The sequence below is a fragment of the Pseudophryne corroboree genome, chromosome 3, assembly GCF_028390025.1.
Source record: "Pseudophryne corroboree isolate aPseCor3 chromosome 3, aPseCor3.hap2, whole genome shotgun sequence".
In the NCBI taxonomy this organism is placed as follows: domain Eukaryota; kingdom Metazoa; phylum Chordata; class Amphibia; order Anura; family Myobatrachidae; genus Pseudophryne; species Pseudophryne corroboree.
In genome coordinates this window covers 546,952,556-546,967,430 of record NC_086446.1, presented here as the reverse complement: position 1 = coordinate 546,967,430, position 14,875 = coordinate 546,952,556, and the positions used below count along the sequence as shown (strand labels likewise).

The following is a 14,875-nucleotide window of genomic DNA, read 5'->3' as shown; positions in this document are numbered from 1 at the left end:
GTTAAAAAAGTACATAAATTGACATAAAATATCAATGAGAAAGGATATTTTTATTATTCATTTGCTGTTTAGTAGAGAAAAAACACTTTGACATCAATTACTTATTTTTTCTCAGGGAAAATAATTATGGCGGCAGTAGGTTTTGAACCAATTCCTCCAAAGAATCTGGAACTTTAATCCAGCACCTTAGACACTGCTGATTTTTAGCTAATGCATCTGGATCATATTGATCAGATGTTGAGGAGAAAGGACTTTATTATTATTAATTTTCTTATTAGTGGAGAAAAACACATTGCCATCACTGACTGACATTTTCATAGTAAAATCATTATGGAAGCAGTGGAATTCAGACCCACGCCTCCAGAGAGACTGGAACCTAAATCCAGTGCCTTAGACCACTCACCCTTGCTACCCCATGGATACTTTTGACTCAAAGCTCAGAGTTCTGGATCATATAGTTAAGATAACAAGAAAAAATTGTGTAGTTATAAATCAATACTTGAAAAGAAGTGTCATGTTAAAAGTGTTTAAAATACAAAATTTTAAAAAAGGTACAAAATTAGCAGATAATATTAATTAGAAAGGATTTTTTATTATTGACTTGCTGTTTAGTGGAGAAAAACACTTTGACATCAATGACAGTCGTTTTATCTTGAAAATAATTATGACAGCAGTGGAATTTGAACCCATGCCTCCAAACAGACTGGAGCCTTAATGCAGCATCTTAGACCGCTCAGCCACATTTCTACCTTGACTCCATAGCTCATAGTTTATAATTTTACATATTATTTTTACATTTTGAGAAGACTCTTGAAATTATGATAAACTGTTTTAAAATCTAGGGCAGATGATGAACTTTTTAACCTACCAATATTTTATTTTAGCAGCTTAGTGGCCTTAGACCGCTCGGCCATGGTACCAAATGAACACTCTTAGCTCACAAATCTGGGCCATATAGCACAGATTACAGTACAAACATTTGTTTTTGTTTTAAATAAATACTTAAAAAGAAGTGTCATACCAAAAGTGTTTAAATTATGTACAAAATGTTTTGGAAGGTTAAAAAAGTACCTCAATTGACATAAAATATTAACGAGAAAGGATTTTTTTATTATTAATTTGCTGTTTAGTAAAGAAAAACACTTTGACATCAATGACTTATTTTTTTCTTAGGAAAAATAATTATGGCGGCAGTAGATTTTGATCCAAAGCCTCCAAAGAAACTGGAACCTTAATCCACCACCTTAGACACTGCTGATTTTTAGCTCATGCATCTGGATCATATCAATCAGCTATTGAGGAGAAAAGTCTTTATTATTATTGTTTTTCTTATTAGTGGAGAAAAACATTTTGTCATCACTGACTGATGTTTTCATAGTAAAATCATTATGGCATCAGTGGGATTTGAACCCACGCCTCCAGAGAGACTGGAGCCTAAATCCAGCGCCTTAGACCGCTCGGCCATGCTACCACATGGACCTGTCTGACTGAATGCTCACAGTTCTGGATCATACAGTTGAGATTACAGGAAAAAAATGTGTTGTTTTAAATCAATACTTGAAAAGAAGTGTCATGTTACAAGTATTTAAAATACAAAAAGTTAAGGAAGCATAAAAATGGTACAAAATTAGTAGACAATATTAATGAGTAAGGATTTTTTATTATTGATTTGCTGTTTAGTAGAGTAAAACAGTTTGACATCAATAAATGTCATTTTCTCTTGAAAATAATTATGGCAGCAGTGGGATTTGAATCCACGCCTCCAAAGAGACTGGAGCCTTAATCCAGCACCTTAGACCGCTCGGCCATGCTACCACATATCTATTTTGGCTCCAAAGGTCATAGTTTATTATTTTACATATTATTTTTAAAGTTTGAGAAGACTCTTGAAATTGTGATAAACTGTTTTAAAATCTAGGACAGATGATGAACTTTTCAACCTTCCAATATTTTACTTTAGCAACTTAGTGGCCTTAGACCGCTCGGCCATGGTACCACATGGACACTCTTAGCTCACAGATCTGGGTCATATAGCTCAGGTTACAGTAAAAACATTTTTTTAAATCAATATTTAAAAAGAAGTGTAATGCAAAAAGTGTTTAAATTATGTACAAAACGTTTTGGAAGGTTAAAAAAGTACATAAATTGACATAAAATATCAATGAGAAAGGATATTTTTATTATTCATTTGCTGTTTAGTAGAGAAAAAACACTTTGACATCAATGACTTATTTTTTCTCAGGGAAAATAATTATGGCGGCAGTAGGTTTTGAACCAATTCCTCCAAAGAATCTGGAACTTTAATCCCACACCTTAGACACTGCTGATTTTTAGCTAATGCATCTGGATCATATTGATCAGATGTTGAGGAGAAAGGACTTTATTATTATTGATTTTCTTATTAGTGGAGAAAAACACATTGCCATCACTGACTGACATTTTCATAGTAAAATCATTATGGAAGCAGTGGGATTCAGACCCACGCCTCCAGAGAGACTGGAACCTAAATCCAGTGCCTTAGACCACTCGCCCTTGCTACCCCATGGATGCTTTTGACTCAAAGCTCAGAGTTCTGGATCATATAGTTAAGATTACAAGAAAAAATTGTGTAGTTATAAATCAATACTTGAAAAGAAGTGTCATGTTAAAAGTGTTTAAAATACAAAATTTTAAAAAAGGTACAAAATTAGCAGATAATATTAATTAGAAAGGATTTTTTTATTATTGACTTGCTGTTTAGTGGAGAAAAACACTTTGACATCAATGACAGTCGTTTTATCTTGAAAATAATTATGACAGCAGTGGAATTTGAACCCATGCCTCCAAACAGACTGGAGCCTTAATGCAGCATCTTAGACCGCTCAGCCACATTTCTACCTTGACTCCATAGCTCATAGTTTATAATTTTACATATTATTTTTACATTTTGAGAAGACTCTTGAAATTATGATAAACTGTTTTAAAATCTAGGGCAGATGATGAACTTTTTAACCTACCAATATTTTATTTTAGCAGCTTAGTGGCCTTAGACCGCTCGGCCATGGTACCAAATGAACACTCTTAGCTCACAGATCTGGGCCATATAGCACAGATTACAGTACAAACATTTTTCTTTTGTTTTAAATAAATACTTAAAAAGAAGTGTCATACCAAAAGTGTTTAAGTTATGTACAAAATGTTTTGGAAGGTTAAAAAAGTACATCAATTGACATAAAATATTAATGAGAAAGGATTTTTTTATTATTCATTTGCTGTTTAGTAAAGAAAAACACTTTGACATCAATGACTTATTTTTTCTTAGGAAAAATAATTATGGCGGCAGTAGGTTTTGATGCAAAGCCTCCAAAGAAACTGGAACCTTAATCCAGCGCCTTAGACACTGCTGATTTTTAGCTCATGCATCTGGATCATATCAATCAGCTATTGAGGAGAAAAGTCTTTATTATTATCATTGTTTTTCTTATTAGTGGAGAAAAACATTTTGTCATCACTGACTGATGTTTTCATAGTAAAATCATTATGGCAGCAGTGGGATTTGAACCCACGCCTCCAGAGAGACTGAAGCCTAAATCCAGCGCCTTAGACTGCTCGGCCATGCTACCACATGGACCTGTCTGACTGAATGCTCACAGTTCTGGATCTTACAGTTGAGATTACAGGAAAAAAATGTGTTGTTTTAAATCAATACTTGAAAAGAAGTGTCATGTTACAAGTATTTAAAATACAAAAAGTTAAGGAAGCATAAAAAAGGTACAAAATTAGTAGACAATATTAATGAGTAAGGATTTTTTATTATTGATTTGCTGTTTAGTAGAGAAAAACAGTTTGACATCAATAAATGTCATTTTCTCTTGAAAATAATTATGGCAGCAGTGGGATTTGAACCCACGCCTCCAAAGAGACTGGAGCCTTAATCCAGCGCCTTAGACTGCTCGGCCATGCTACCACATACCTATTTTGGCTCCAAAGGTCATAGTTTATTATTTTACATATTATTTTTAAAGTTTGAGAAGACTCTTGAAATTGTGATAAACTGTTTTAAAATCTAGGACAGATGATGAACTTTTCAACCTTCCAATATTTTACTTTAGCAACTTAGTGGCCTTAGACCGCTCGGCCATGGTACCACATGGACACTCTTAGCTCACAGATCTGGGTCATATAGCTCAGGTTACAGTAAAAACATTTTTTAAAATCAATATTTAAAAAGAAGTGTAATGCAAAAAGTGTTTAAATTATGTACAAAAAGTTTTGGAAGGTTAAAAAAGTACATAAATTGACATAAAATATCAATGAGAAAGGATATTTTTATTATTCATTTGCTGTTTAGTAGAGAAAAAACACTTTGACATCAATTACTTATTTTTTCTCAGGGAAAATAATTATGGCGGCAGTAGGTTTTGAACCAATTCCTCCAAAGAATCTGGAACTTTAATCCATCACCTTAGACACTGCTGATTTTTAGCTAATGCATCTGGATCATATTGATCAGATGTTGAGGAGAAAGGACTTTATTATTATTGATTTTCTTATTAGTGGAGAAAAACACATTGCCATCACTGACTGACATTTTCATAGTAAAAGCATTATGGAAGCAGTGGGAATCAGACCCACGCCTCCAGAGAGACTGGAACCTAAATCCAGTGCCTTAGACCGCTCGCCCTTGCTACCCCATGGATACTTTTGACTCAAAGCTCAGAGTTCTGGATCATATAGTTAAGATTACAAGAAAAAATTGTGTAGTTATAAATCAATACTTGAAAAGAAGTGTCATGTTAAAAGTGTTTAAAATACAAAAATTTAAAAAAGGTACAAAATTAGCAGACAATATTAATTAGAAAGGATTTTTTGTTATTGACTTGCTGTTTAGTGGAGAAAAACACTTTGACATCAATGACAGTCATTTTATCTTGAAAATAATTATGACAGCAGTGTAATTTGAACCCATGCCTCCAAACAGACTGGAGCCTTAATGCAGCATTTTAGACAGCTCAGCCACATTTCTACCTTGACTCCATAGCTCATAGTTTATAATTTTACATATTATTTTTACATTTTGAGAAGACTTGAAATTATGATAAACTGTTTTAAAATCTAGGGCAGATGATGAACTTTTTAACCTACCAATATTTTATTTTAGCAGCTTAGTGGCCTTAGACCGCTCGGCCATGGTACCAAATGAACTCTCTTAGCTCACAGATCTGGGCCATATAGCACAGATTACAGTACAAACATTTTTTTTGTTTTAAATAAATACTTAAAAAGAAGTGTCATACCAAAAGTGTTTAAGTTATGTACAAAATGTTTTGGAAGGTTAAAAAAGTACATCAATTGACATAAAATATTAATGAGAAAGGATTTTTTTATTATTCATTTGCTGTTTAGTAAAGAAAAACACTTTGACGTCAATGACTTATTTTTTCTTAGGAAAAATAATTATGGCGGCAGTAGGTTTTGATCCAAAGCCTCCAAAGAAACTGGAACCTTAATCCAGCGCCTTAGACACTGCTGATTTTTAGCTCATGCATCTGGATCATATCAATCAGCTATTGAGGAGAAAAGTCTTTATTATTATTGTTTTTCTTATTAGTGGAGAAAAACATTTTGTCATCACTGACTGATATTTTCATAGTAAAATCATTATGGCAGCAGTGGGATTTGAACCCACGGCTCCAGAGAGACTGGAGCCTAAATCCAGCGCCTTAGTCCGCTCGGCCATGCTACCACAAGGACCTGTCTGACTGAATGCTCACAGTTCTGGATCATACAGTTGAGATTACAGGAAAAAAATGTGTTGTTTTAAATCAATACTTGAAGAGAAGTGTCATGTTACAAGTATTTAAAATACAAAAAGTTAAGGAAGCATAAAAAAGGTACAAAATTAGTAGACAATATTAATGAGTAAGGATTTTTTATTATTGATTTGCTGTTTAGTAGAGTAAAACAGTTTGGCATCAATAAATGTCATTTTCTCTTGAAAATAATTATGGCAGCAGTGGGATTTGAACCCATGCCTCCAAAGAGACTGGAGCCTTAATCCAGCGCCTTAGACCGCTCGGCCATGCTACCACATATCTATTTTGGCTCCAAAGGTCATAGTTTATTATTTTACATATTATTTTTAAAGTTTGAGAAGACTCTTGAAATTGTGATAAACTGTTTTAAAATCTAGTACAGATGATGAACTTTTCAACCTTCCAATATTTTAGTTTAGCAACTTAGTGGCTTTAGACCGCTCGGCCATGGTACCACATGGACACTCTTCGCTCACAGATCTGGGTCATATAGCTCAGGTTACAGTAAAAACATTTTTTAAAATCAATATTTAAAAAGAAGTGTAATGCAAAAAGTGTTTAAATTATGTACAAAAAGTTTTGGAAGGTTAAAAAAGTACATAAATTGACATAAAATATCAATGAGAAAGGATATTTTTATTATTCATTTGCTGTTTAGTAGAGAAAAAACACTTTGACATCAATTACTTATTTTTTCTCAGGGAAAATAATTATGGCGGCAGTAGGTTTTGAACCAATTCCTCCAAAGAATCTGGAACTTTAATCCATCACCTTAGACACTGCTGATTTTTAGCTAATGCATCTGGATCATATTGATCAGATGTTGAGGAGAAAGGACTTTATTATTATTGATTTTCTTATTAGTGGAGAAAAACACATTGCCATCACTGACTGACATTTTCATAGAAAAATCATTATGGAAGCAGTGGGATTCAGACCCACGCTTCCAGAGAGACTGGAACCTAAATCCAGTGCCTTAAACCGCTCGCCCTTGCTACCCCATGGATACTTTTGACTCAAAGCTCAGAGTTCTGGATCATATAGTTAAGATTACAAGAAAAAATTGTGTAGTTATAAATCAATACTTGAAAAGAAGTGTCATGTTAAAAGTGTTTAAAATACAAAAATTTAAAAAAGGTGCAAAATTAGCAGACAATATTAATTAGAAAGGATTTTTTATTATTGACTTGCTGTTTAGTGGAGAAAAACACTTTGACATCAATGACAGTCGTTTTATCTTGAAAATAATTATGACAGCAGTGGAATTTGAACCCATGCCTCCAAACAGACTGGAGCCTTAATGGAGCATCTTAGACCGCTCAGCCACATTTCTACCTTGACTCCATAGCTCATAGTTTATAATTTTACATATTATTTTTACATTTTGAGAAGACTCTTGAAATTATGATGAACTGTTTTAAAATCTAGGGCAGATGATGAACTTTTTAACCTACCAATATTTTATTAAAGCAGCTTAGTGGCCTTAGACTGCTCGGCCATGGTACCAAATGAACACTCTTAGCTCACAGATCTGGGCCATATAGCACAGATTACAGTACAAACATTTTTTTTTTTAAATAAATACTTAAAAAGAAGTGTCATACCAAAAGTGTTTAAGTTATGTACAAAATGTTTTGGAAGGTTAAAAAAGTACATAAATTGACATAAAATATTAATGAGAAAGGATTTTTTTATTATTCATTTGCTGTTTAGTAAAGAAAAACACTTTGACATCAATGACTTATTTTTTCTTAGGAAAAATAATTATGGCGGCAGTAGGTTTTGATCCAAAGCCTCCAAAGAAACTGGAACCTTAATCCAGCGCCTTAGACACTGCTGATTTTTAGCTCATGCATCTGGATCATATCAATCAGCTATTGAGGAGAAAAGACTTTATTATTATTGATTTTCTTATTAGTGCAGAAAAACATTTTGTCATCACTGACTGATGTTTTCATAGTAAAATCATTATGGCAGCAGTGGGATTTGAACCCACACCTCCAGAGAGACTGGAGCCTAAATCCAGCACCTTAGACCGCTCGGCCATGCTACCAAATGAACCTGTCTGACTGAATGCTCACAGTTCTGGATCATACAGTTGAGATTACAGGAAAAAAATGTGTTGTTTTAAATCAATACTTGAAAAGAAGTGTCATGTTACAAGTATTTAAAATACAAAAAGTTAAGGAAGCATAAAAAAGGTACAAAATTAGTAGACAATATTAATGAGTAAGGATTTTTTATTATTGATTTGCTGTTTAGTAGAGTAAAATAGTTTGACATCAATAAATGTCATTTTCTCTTGAAAATAATCATGGCAGTAGTGGGATTTGAACCCACGCCTCCAAAGAGACTAGAGCCTTAATCCAGCACCTTAGACCGCTCAGCCATGCTACCACATATCTATTTTAGCTCTGAAGGTCATAGTTTATTATTTTACATATTATTTTAAAATTTGAGAAGACTCTTGAAATTGTGATAAACTGTTTTAAAATCTAGGACAGATGATGAACTTTTCAACCTTCCAATATTTTACTTTAGCAACTTAGTGGCCTTAGACCGCTCGGCCATGGTACCACCTGGACACTATTAGCTCACAGATCTGGGTCATATAGCTCAGGTTACAGTAAAAACATTTTTTAAATCAATATTTAAAAAGAAGTGTAATGCAAAAAGTGTTTAAATTATGTACAAAACGTTTTGGAAGGTTAAAAAAGTACATAAATTGACATAAAATATCAATGAGAAAGGATATTTTTATTATTCATTTGCTGTTTAGTAGAGAAAAAACACTTTGACATCAATTACTTATTTTTTCTCAGGGAAAATAATTATGGCGGCAGTAGGTTTTGAACCAATTCCTCCAAAGAATCTGGAACTTTAATCCAGCACCTTAGACACTGCTGATTTTTATCTAATGCATCTGGATCATATTGATCAGATGTTGAGGAGAAAGGACTTTATTATTATTGATTTTCTTATTAGTGGAGAAAAACACATTGCCATCACTGACTGACATTTTCATAGTAAAATCATTATGGAAGCAGTGGGATTCAGACCCATGCCTCCAGAGAGACTGGAACCTAAATCTAGTGCCTTAGACCGCTCGCCCTTGCTACCCCATGGATACTTTTGACTCAAAGCTCAGAGTTCTGGATCATATAGTTAAGATTACAAGAAAAAATTGTGTAGTTATAAATCAATACTTGAAAAGAAGTGTCATGTTAAAAGTGTTTAAAATACAAACATTTAAAAAAGGTACAAAATTAGCAGACAATATTAATTAGAAAGGATTTTTTATTATTGACTTGCTGTTTAGTGGAGAAAAACACTTTGACATCAATGACAGTCGTTTTATCTTGAAAATAATTATGACAGCAGTGGAATTTGAACCCATGCCTCCAAACAGACTGGAGCCTTAATGGAGCATCTTAGACCGCTCAGCCACATTTCTACCTTGACTCCATAGCTCATAGTTTATAATTTTACATATTATTTTTACATTTTGAGAAGACTCTTGAAATTATAATAAACTGTTTTAAAATCTAGGGCAGATGATGAACTTTTTAACCTACCAATATTTTATTTTAGCAGCTTAGTGGCCTTAGACCGCTCGGCCATGGTACCAAATGAACACTCTTAGCTCACAGATCTGGGCCATATAGCACAGATTACAGTACAAACATTTTTTTTTAAATAAATACTTTAAAAAAAGTGTCATACCAAAAGTGTTTAAGTTATGTACAAAATGTTTTGGAAGGTTAAAAAAGTACATAAATTGACATAAAATATTAATGAGAAAGGATTTTTTTATTATTCATTTGCTGTTTAGTAAAGAAAAACACTTTGACATCAATGACTTATTTTTTCTTAGGAAAAATAATTATGGCGGCAGTAGGTTTTGATCCAAAGCCTCCAAAGAAACTGGAACCTTAATCCAGCGCCTTAGACACTGCTGATTTTTAGCTCATGCATCTGGATCATATCAATCAGCTATTGAGGAGAAAAGTCTTTATTATTATTGTTTTTCTTATTAGTGGAGAAAAACATTTTGTCATCACTGACTGATGTTTTCATAGTAAGATCATTATGGCAGCAGTGGGATTTGAACCCACGCCTCCAGAGAGACTGGAGCCTAAATCCAGCACCTTAGACCGCTCGGCCATGCTACCAAATGAACCTGTCTGACTGAATGCTCACAGTTCTGGATCATACAGTTGAGATTACAGGAAAAAAATGTGTTGTTTTAAATCAATACTTGAAAAGAAGTGTCATGTTACAAGTATTTAAAATACAAAAAGTTAAGGAAGCATAAAAAAGGTACAAAATTAGTAGACAATATTAATGAGTAAGGATTTTTTATTATTGATTTGCTGTTTAGTAGAGAAAAACAGTTTGACATCAATAAATGTCATTTTCTCTTGAAAATAATTATGGCAGCAGTGGGATTTGAACCCACGCCTCCAAAGAGACTGGAGCCTTAATCCAGCGCCTTAGACTGCTCGGCCATGCTACCACATACCTATTTTGGCTCCAAAGGTCATAGTTTATTATTTTACATATTATTTTTAAAGTTTGAGAAGACTCTTGAAATTGTGATAAACTGTTTTAAAATCTAGGACAGATGATGAACTTTTCAACCTTCCAATATTTTACTTTAGCAACTTAGTGGCCTTAGACCGCTCGGCCATGGTACCACATGGACACTCTTAGCTCACAGATCTGGGTCATATAGCTCAGGTTACAGTAAAAACATTTTTTTAAATCAATATTTAAAAAGAAGTGTAATGCAAAAAGTGTTTAAATTATGTACAAAAAGTTTTGGAAGGTTAAAAAAGTACATAAATTGACATAAAATATCAATGAGAAAGGATATTTTTATTATTCATTTGCTGTTTAGTAGAGAAAAAACACTTTGACATCAATTACTTATTTTTTCTCAGGGAAAATAATTATGGCGGCAGTAGGTTTTGAACCAATTCCTCCAAAGAATCTGGAACTTTAATCCATCACCTTAGACACTGCTGATTTTTAGCTAATGCATCTGGATCATATTGATCAGATGTTGAGGAGAAAGGACTTTATTATTATTGATTTTCTTATTAGTGGAGAAAAACACATTGCCATCACTGACTGACATTTTCATAGTAAAAGCATTATGGAAGCAGTGGGAATCAGACCCACGCCTCCAGAGAGACTGGAACCTAAATCCAGTGCCTTAGACCGCTCGCCCTTGCTACCCCATGGATACTTTTGACTCAAAGCTCAGAGTTCTGGATCATATAGTTAAGATTACAAGAAAAAATTGTGTAGTTATAAATCAATACTTGAAAAGAAGTGTCATGTTAAAAGTGTTTAAAATACAAAAATTTAAAAAAGGTACAAAATTAGCAGACAATATTAATTAGAAAGGATTTTTTGTTATTGACTTGCTGTTTAGTGGAGAAAAACACTTTGACATCAATGACAGTCATTTTATCTTGAAAATAATTATGACAGCAGTGTAATTTGAACCCATGCCTCCAAACAGACTGGAGCCTTAATGCAGCATTTTAGACAGCTCAGCCACATTTCTACCTTGACTCCATAGCTCGTAGTTTATAATTTTACATATTATTTTTACATTTTGAGAAGACTTGAAATTATGATAAACTGTTTTAAAATCTAGGGCAGATGATGAACTTTTTAACCTACCAATATTTTATTTTAGCAGCTTAGTGGCCTTAGACCGCTCGGCCATGGTACCAAATGAACTCTCTTAGCTCACAGATCTGGGCCATATAGCACAGATTACAGTACAAACATTTTTTTTTTGTTTTAAATAAATACTTAAAAAGAAGTGTCATACCAAAAGTGTTTAAGTTATGTACAAAATGTTTTGGAAGGTTAAAAAAGTACATCAATTGACATAAAATATTAATGAGAAAGGATTTTTTTATTATTCATTTGCTGTTTAGTAAAGAAAAACACTTTGACGTCAATGACTTATTTTTTCTTAGGAAAAATAATTATGGCAGCAGTAGGTTTTGATCCAAAGCCTCCAAAGAAACTGGAACCTTAATCCAGCGCCTTAGACACTGCTGATTTTTAGCTCATGCATCTGGATCATATCAATCAGCTATTGAGGAGAAAAGTCTTTATTATTATTGTTTTTCTTATTAGTGGAGAAAAACATTTTGTCATCACTGACTGATATTTTCATAGTAAAATCATTATGGCAGCAGTGGGATTTGAACCCACGGCTCCAGAGAGACTGGAGCCTAAATCCAGCGCCTTAGTCCGCTCGGCCATGCTACCACAAGGACCTGTCTGACTGAATGCTCACAGTTCTGGATCATACAGTTGAGATTACAGGAAAAAAATGTGTTGTTTTAAATCAATACTTGAAGAGAAGTGTCATGTTACAAGTATTTAAAATACAAAAAGTTAAGGAAGCATAAAAAAGGTACAAAATTAGTAGACAATATTAATGAGTAAGGATTTTTTATTATTGATTTGCTGTTTAGTAGAGTAAAACAGTTTGGCATCAATAAATGTCATTTTCTCTTGAAAATAATTATGGCAGCAGTGGGATTTGAACCCATGCCTCCAAAGAGACTGGAGCCTTAATCCAGCGCCTTAGACCGCTCGGCCATGCTACCACATATCTATTTTGGCTCCAAAGGTCATAGTTTATTATTTTACATATTATTTTTAAAGTTTGAGAAGACTCTTGAAATTGTGATAAACTGTTTTAAAATCTAGTACAGATGATGAACTTTTCAACCTTCCAATATTTTAGTTTAGCAACTTAGTGGCTTTAGACCGCTCGGCCATGGTACCACATGGACACTCTTCGCTCACAGATCTGGGTCATATAGCTCAGGTTACAGTAAAAACATTTTTTAAAATCAATATTTAAAAAGAAGTGTAATGCAAAAAGTGTTTAAATTATTTACAAAACGTTTTGGAAGGTTAAAAAAGTACATAAATTGACATAAAATATCAATGAGAAAGGATATTTTTATTATTCATTTGCTGTTTAGTAGAGAAAAAACACTTTGACATCAATTACTTATTTTTTCTCAGGGAAAATAATTATGGCGGCAGTAGGTTTTGTACCAATTCCTCCAAAGAATCTGGAACTTTAATCCATCACCTTAGACACTGCTGATTTTTAGCTAATGCATCTGGATCATATTGATCAGATGTTGAGGAGAAAGGACTTTATTATTATTGATTTTCTTATTAGTGGAGAAAAACACATTGCCATCACTGACTGACATTTTCATAGAAAAATCATTATGGAAGCAGTGGGATTCAGACCCACGCTTCCAGAGAGACTGGAACCTAAATCCAGTGCCTTAAACCGCTCGCCCTTGCTACCCCATGGATACTTTTGACTCAAAGCTCAGAGTTCTGGATCATATAGTTAAGATTACAAGAAAAAATTGTGTAGTAATAAATCAATACTTGAAAAGAAGTGTCATGTTAAAAGTGTTTAAAATACAAAAATTTAAAAAAGGTGCAAAATTAGCAGACAATATTAATTAGAAAGGATTTTTTATTATTGACTTGCTGTTTAGTGGAGAAAAACACTTTGACATCAATGACAGTCGTTTTATCTTGAAAATAATTATGACAGCAGTGTAATTTGAACCCATGCCTCCAAACAGACTGGAGCCTTAATGGAGCATCTTAGACCGCTCAGCCACATTTCTACCTTGACTCCATAGCTCATAGTTTATAATTTTACATATTATTTTTACATTTTGAGAAGACTCTTGAAATTATGATGAACTGTTTTAAAATCTAGGGCAGATGATGAACTTTTTAACCTACCAATATTTTATTAAAGCAGCTTAGTGGCCTTAGACTGCTCGGCCATGGTACCAAATGAACACTCTTAGCTCACAGATCTGGGCCATATAGCACAGATTACAGTACAAACATTTTTTTTTTTTTAAATAAATACTTAAAAAGAAGTGTCATACCAAAAGTGTTTAAGTTATGTACAAAATGTTTTGGAAGGTTAAAAAAGTACATAAATTGACATAAAATATTAATGAGAAAGGATTTTTTTATTATTCATTTGCTGTTTAGTAAAGAAAAACACTTTGACATCAATGACTTATTTTTTCTTTGGAAAAATAATTATGGCGGCAGTAGGTTTTGATCCAAAGCCTCCAAAGAAACTGGAACCTTAATCCAGCGCCTTAGACACTGCTGATTTTTAGCTCATGCATCTGGATCATATCAATCAGCTATTGAGGAGAAAAGACTTTATTATTATTGATTTTCTTATTAGTGCAGAAAAACATTTTGTCATCACTGACTGATGTTTTCATAGTAAAATCATTATGGCAGCAGTGGGATTTGAACCCACACCTCCAGAGAGACTGGAGCCTAAATCCAGCACCTTAGACCGCTCGGCCATGCTACCAAATGAACCTGTCTGACTGAATGCTCACAGTTCTGGATCATACAGTTGAGATTACAGGAAAAAAATGTGTTGTTTTAAATCAATACTTGAAAAGAAGTGTCATGTTACAAGTATTTAAAATACAAAAAGTTAAGGAAGCATAAAAAAGGTACAAAATTAGTAGACAATATTAATGAGTAAGGATTTTTTATTATTGATTTGCTGTTTAGTAGAGTAAAATAGTTTGACATCAATAAATGTCATTTTCTCTTGAAAATAATCATGGCAGTAGTGGGATTTGAACCCACGCCTCCAAAGAGACTAGAGCCTTAATCCAGCACTTTAGACCGCTCAGCCATGCTACCACATATCTATTTTAGCTCTGAAGGTCATAGTTTATTATTTTACATATTATTTTAAAATTTGAGAAGACTCTTGAAATTGTGATAAACTGTTTTAAAATCTAGGACAGATGATGAACTTTTCAACCTTCCAATATTTTACTTTAGCAACTTAGTGGCCTTAGACCGCTCGGCCATGGTACCACCTGGACACTATTAGCTCACAGATCTGGGTCATATAGCTCAGGTTACAGTAAAAACATTTTTTAAATCAATATTTAAAAAGAAGTGTAATGCAAAAAGTGTTTAAATTATGTACAAAACGTTTTGGAAGGTTA

General features: G+C 33.3%; 14 non-coding genes across 14 annotated transcripts; all 14 read right to left on the bottom strand.

Annotated features, from left to right (window-relative positions):
- Window positions 1-1,389: 1,389 nt before the first annotated feature.
- On the bottom strand, window positions 1,390-1,471 carry TRNAL-UAG (transfer RNA leucine (anticodon UAG)). Its single transcript has one exon. It is a non-coding gene; the product is annotated as a tRNA-Leu (tRNA).
- A 262-nt stretch (window positions 1,472-1,733) lies between these two features.
- Window positions 1,734-1,815, bottom strand: TRNAL-AAG (transfer RNA leucine (anticodon AAG)). Its single transcript has one exon. It is a non-coding gene; the product is annotated as a tRNA-Leu (tRNA).
- Window positions 1,816-3,520: 1,705 nt separating this feature from the next.
- Window positions 3,521-3,602, bottom strand: TRNAL-UAG (transfer RNA leucine (anticodon UAG)). The gene has a single exon. It is a non-coding gene; the product is annotated as a tRNA-Leu (tRNA).
- A 262-nt stretch (window positions 3,603-3,864) lies between these two features.
- On the bottom strand, window positions 3,865-3,946 carry TRNAL-AAG (transfer RNA leucine (anticodon AAG)). Its single transcript has one exon. It is a non-coding gene; the product is annotated as a tRNA-Leu (tRNA).
- Window positions 3,947-5,643: 1,697 nt separating this feature from the next.
- Window positions 5,644-5,725, bottom strand: TRNAL-UAG (transfer RNA leucine (anticodon UAG)). Its single transcript has one exon. It is a non-coding gene; the product is annotated as a tRNA-Leu (tRNA).
- A 262-nt stretch (window positions 5,726-5,987) lies between these two features.
- On the bottom strand, window positions 5,988-6,069 carry TRNAL-AAG (transfer RNA leucine (anticodon AAG)). Its single transcript has one exon. It is a non-coding gene; the product is annotated as a tRNA-Leu (tRNA).
- Window positions 6,070-7,766: 1,697 nt separating this feature from the next.
- TRNAL-UAG (transfer RNA leucine (anticodon UAG)) lies at window positions 7,767-7,848 on the bottom strand. Its single transcript has one exon. It is a non-coding gene; the product is annotated as a tRNA-Leu (tRNA).
- Window positions 7,849-8,110: 262 nt separating this feature from the next.
- TRNAL-AAG (transfer RNA leucine (anticodon AAG)) lies at window positions 8,111-8,192 on the bottom strand. The gene has a single exon. It is a non-coding gene; the product is annotated as a tRNA-Leu (tRNA).
- Window positions 8,193-9,885: 1,693 nt separating this feature from the next.
- Window positions 9,886-9,967, bottom strand: TRNAL-UAG (transfer RNA leucine (anticodon UAG)). The gene has a single exon. It is a non-coding gene; the product is annotated as a tRNA-Leu (tRNA).
- A 262-nt stretch (window positions 9,968-10,229) lies between these two features.
- TRNAL-AAG (transfer RNA leucine (anticodon AAG)) lies at window positions 10,230-10,311 on the bottom strand. The gene has a single exon. It is a non-coding gene; the product is annotated as a tRNA-Leu (tRNA).
- A 1,699-nt stretch (window positions 10,312-12,010) lies between these two features.
- On the bottom strand, window positions 12,011-12,092 carry TRNAL-UAG (transfer RNA leucine (anticodon UAG)). Its single transcript has one exon. It is a non-coding gene; the product is annotated as a tRNA-Leu (tRNA).
- A 262-nt stretch (window positions 12,093-12,354) lies between these two features.
- Window positions 12,355-12,436, bottom strand: TRNAL-AAG (transfer RNA leucine (anticodon AAG)). The gene has a single exon. It is a non-coding gene; the product is annotated as a tRNA-Leu (tRNA).
- A 1,699-nt stretch (window positions 12,437-14,135) lies between these two features.
- On the bottom strand, window positions 14,136-14,217 carry TRNAL-UAG (transfer RNA leucine (anticodon UAG)). Its single transcript has one exon. It is a non-coding gene; the product is annotated as a tRNA-Leu (tRNA).
- Window positions 14,218-14,479: 262 nt separating this feature from the next.
- Window positions 14,480-14,561, bottom strand: TRNAL-AAG (transfer RNA leucine (anticodon AAG)). Its single transcript has one exon. It is a non-coding gene; the product is annotated as a tRNA-Leu (tRNA).
- Between the last annotated feature and the right edge of the window lie 314 nt (window positions 14,562-14,875).